This window comes from Cibotium barometz, chromosome 65 (assembly GCF_041138505.1).
Source record: "Cibotium barometz isolate CiBa-2024 chromosome 65, ASM4113850v1, whole genome shotgun sequence".
NCBI classification, from domain to species: Eukaryota; Viridiplantae; Streptophyta; class Polypodiopsida; order Cyatheales; family Cibotiaceae; genus Cibotium; species Cibotium barometz.
The window spans coordinates 20,073,445-20,077,722 of record NC_141110.1 but is presented as its reverse complement, the minus strand read 5'-3'; the positions used below and the strand labels follow the sequence as shown (position 1 = coordinate 20,077,722).

The 4,278-nt window shown below is 41.4% G+C and overlaps 1 pseudogene; it reads left to right on the top strand.

The window, feature by feature from the left end:
• Nucleotides 1–458: 458 nt before the first annotated feature.
• Nucleotides 459–845, top strand: LOC147603027 (protein RALF-like 33 pseudogene; annotated as a pseudogene).
• The last annotated feature ends 3,433 nt before the right edge of the window (nucleotides 846–4,278 follow it).

Below are 4,278 nucleotides of genomic sequence, written 5' to 3'. Positions count from 1 at the left end.
ACACAAGCAATATTACAAGGTAGCATCATTCAAGGTTGCTATCTAGCATGTCAACCGAACACCTTAATGACTGAGCTACCGCCTGCTGATGATTGAAATTCTTACTCAGAAGAGAGGGGATCTCCTACTTAAGCTAGAACAAAGCGACTTGATTGGCATCAAAGCTAAATTAGCACGGAAAGAAGAACGAGTGGTGCATGCCATACGAATGGAGACCCCTTGTCCTTTTGTTTCAATTGATCGAAAGCCCCCTCCCTGCTCCTCCGACAGTTTCTAGCACCTTTTCCCCAGACAGCTAGCTGCACACCGTACGTGCGGTACTCCTCGCCTGTTGTGTGGCTCATTTCTGATCTCACTTTCTATGTTTTCCGTGCTTCTCCTCCCCGGGCTCCTCCCTCATCTCAATCATCATCATCAGCAACTGCTTCATTCTTTCTCTGCATGTTGGTCCAGCGGCCATGCACCGATCACTGTGTTTCACAGTCCTCTTAGTGCTGCTGTGCAGCGTGTGCTTCTGTTTGTGCTCGGCTGAATACAGTGGAAGGATGGTGGGCTACTATGCAGCTAGCAGCAGCAGGAGGATCGACACGCCCGACGCCACGATTGGCGAATGCGAGCTGGCAATGGGTGCGGCTGAGATGGAGTCGGAGCTGTCAGCGAGCTGCAATACCAGGAGAATTTTGCAGTCCGGATCTGGCTACATAAGCTACAATGCACTCCGGCGCGACAGCGTGCCGTGCTCGTCTGCGGGGCGCTCCTATTACAACTGCGGAGGCGTCGGCCGCGCAAATCCTTACACTCGCGGCTGCAGCCGCATCACCCACTGCTACCGCGACACTAGCTGAACATGATCCCCAGCAGCTTATATCGCCATTAATGTAAGAACGCCCAACGCTCAATCAAGTGTTAGAATTCTTGGTTCTTAGTTCTCCATTTGCATTTGCAATTCGCGCCACTGCTGTGTACTTGTTTTTGGTTGGATTTGGAAAAAAAAAAAAGAAAAGAACTCAGTTAATAATTGTCGCCCTCATTTTCAAGGAACAAAATCTTATATTCTAGTTCTAAATCCTCTGATCTTTGATTGGGAGGTGAAAACCTTTCTTTCGTTTGCTCTGGCCGCAGAGATTGCCAGTTCGAACTTAAATCCAAGGATTGTGGTTTTTTTTCATGTAGCCCACTTTGCCTTTCTCGTTGACAACAATCAAAGCTTGGTCCCATACATGTGCTGAGGTCCATAGCCACCGTTGATTGAGCTTCTTGGGGTTGTGTAGCAATTAAAGAACATCAACACACTCTTTGGGCCTATCCAACTACTAGCAAAGCTTCAAAGCATGTGTGCAATTTTATTGGTTCAAACTCGGCAGATGACCACATCCCCCATAAGCATGTTATATTACTCAAGTTATCATGGTAGACGTGTATTTTAAATGACTTTGAATTATATAGATCTTTGATTGGTTCACCAAGAAACTTATAAGTTTTGATCAATATTATTAAGTGTGAATGTTAGCAAAAGCTCATCGTATATATATCGAGTGTAGTGAATGCATATAACTTTGATGAAAAAACTTTGATGAAAAGCACCCAACAAAAGTGTAGTGAATGCATATAACTTTGATGAAAAAACTTTGATGAAAAGCACCCAACAAAAACATCAGTACCCTTGATTTGGTGATCACACACCAAATGGGTCAACATGGCCCATTCCCCTACGAACCTTTTTTTTTTGGGAAGGAGGGAAGGATCTTGCAAATGCATGTATCAAGGATCATCGTATATCGAGTGTAGTGAATGCACATAACTTTGATGAAAAGCACCCACAACAAAAACATCAGTACCCTTGATTTGGTGATCACACACGAAATGGGTCAACATGGCCCATTTCCCCTACGAACCTTTTTTTTGGGAAGGACGGAAGGATCTCGCAAATGCATGTATCAAGGATCACAAGAAGTAAAAGTATAGAAGGATAGTAATTTTGAAACCTATGAAAATAACACATCAATATTTATGACAAGCAGTTCTCTCATTGATACTCTTCTTGCATTGGTGCCTTTACATCTATTCATCCACACCTTGCATCAAAAAAATGATGATATCATCAAGCTATCAAACCCTCCTCATAATTCAGTTTGATTAATCAGTGGTAATGATTGATAGCATTGTTTACTAATCATGCATGCTTGACTCTAACACATAATCATTGATATTTCTCATGTTGATGTCAGCAAGCTATCACATCCTCTTCATAATTGAATGATCAAGTATCATGGTTGATGGTTAATATGGTCAGCAATAATTGGTAATGATAGATAGAATTGTTTACCGATCATGCATACTTGGCTCCACACAATCGTTAATATTTCTCCTTGTTACATGCTCGTTACATGCCACACTCAAGAAACCTATGGTGGTGGAGAGATGATGCTTGACTCTACACTCAAGAAACCTATGGTGGTGGAGAGATGATGCACGTTTGCTTCCAAATTTATTACAAAGATTGGCCACCATCTCGGAGCACATTTGGTTACAATGTGCATGCCAGTCAATGTGTTGTGGCCTTAGAAAGTCCCCCCTCGAAATTGCGCCTTTGGCCCACACAGTTATTACAAAGATTGGCCACCATCTTGGAGCACATTTGGTTACAATGTGCATGCTAATTAATGTATCATGGCCTTAGAGACCCCCTTGAAATTGCACCTTTGGCCCACACATTATGACCAAATGTGCTTCAATGGTGAGAAATTGGGCCTTTGGCCCACACATTGCAACCAAATGTACTTCGATGGTGAGAAAACTTCATAAAATGAGGATGGGTTTGACATATATACACTTGCAAAGTTTGGTCACTATCAAAATACATTTGGTTGCAATGTGCATGCTAAACACCTGGCTTTCAATGTGTCATGGTCTTAGAGAGCCGCCTCAAAATTAGACCTTTGGCTCACACATTGCAACCAAGTGAGCTCTGATGGTGACCAAACTTTGCAGCAAGAGTGAGGGTAGGTCCACATATACACACTTGAAACGTTTGGTTACCCATCGGAGTACATTTGGTTGTAACGTGCGTTCTAGATACCTGATTTTCAATGTGTCGTGGTCTTAGGGAGCCCCTTCAAAATCGGGCCTTTGGCCCACGTTATGATTCAATGGTGACAAGAATTTGCAAGAGTGAGGGTGGGGTGCACATATATACACTTACAAAGTTTGGTCAAAATTAGAGCACATTTGTTTATGATGTGCATGCCGAACACTTGGTTTTCAATGTGCCATGGCCTTAGAGAGCCCCCTCATAGCCATTTTTAGTGAAAAATGGCTGTTTTTAGTGAAAAATGGTTGTTTTTTGGTATAAAAAAGCTTGAAAGGCGAACCAAAGTGAGGACCCTTATTGTACAACCACCCTACATAGGGTTCTCACATGTAATGACCCCACACAATCATGCTAATCTCACTTGCTTATGGCTATTAGCATTCCTTGTTTGTCTTTTCATTGTTTAGCCTTTTTTCCTAGTATTGCTAGAGTAGTAAGAGGATGCCCTCCAACATCCACAATCATGTAGTGAGATGCCATCTTGAGGCACCATCTTGATGCTATAACTTGCCATTTTATAAGCTATAAAAAAAGTAGCAAAATGGAGGGGTTGATTCTTGGAATTCCTTGAATTCATTGCTCATGGGTGATCACCCTAACAAGTTCCCATATTTAGCCTCATTCTCCTCATCTCATCGAGGGGAGTCAATAAGTTAAGACACCACCTTTTCCCACCTCCAAAGCTACCTTTAGGCTACATGCCATCAAACAAGGGCAAGACAGTGGTGGAAGAGAATGTTGGAACTCGTGGCCATAAAAAGCTTAATACATAAGAATAATTAATGATGGTAGTTGATTCTAATCTCATGCTGATCATCATGTGTTTTCATACATTTATCTATAGGTTTTTGTTTTCTTGTTATACGAGTGTTGATTTAAATGGGTACATTAAGTGTTTAAAAAGGACATTTTCTAGGAAAGTTCAATGGTTCTTGTCATCTCAAATAACGAGCTTTGAGATAGCATTATTAGTAGGTAATTCTTTTATACTTATGATCATATAAAATATCTTAATCTTCAAAGTTAGTAGTTTGATTGTGAAAGCGATGGAATTCGGACCAAAATGGGCCAAATATAACGGATTCATTGCTACCTCCCTAAAAAAAGTAGAATTATCGAACCAACTTTGCTTCCACCATGCCACATTATCAAACTTGAATGTTGATTTTATAAAATTTTCCCTTTTT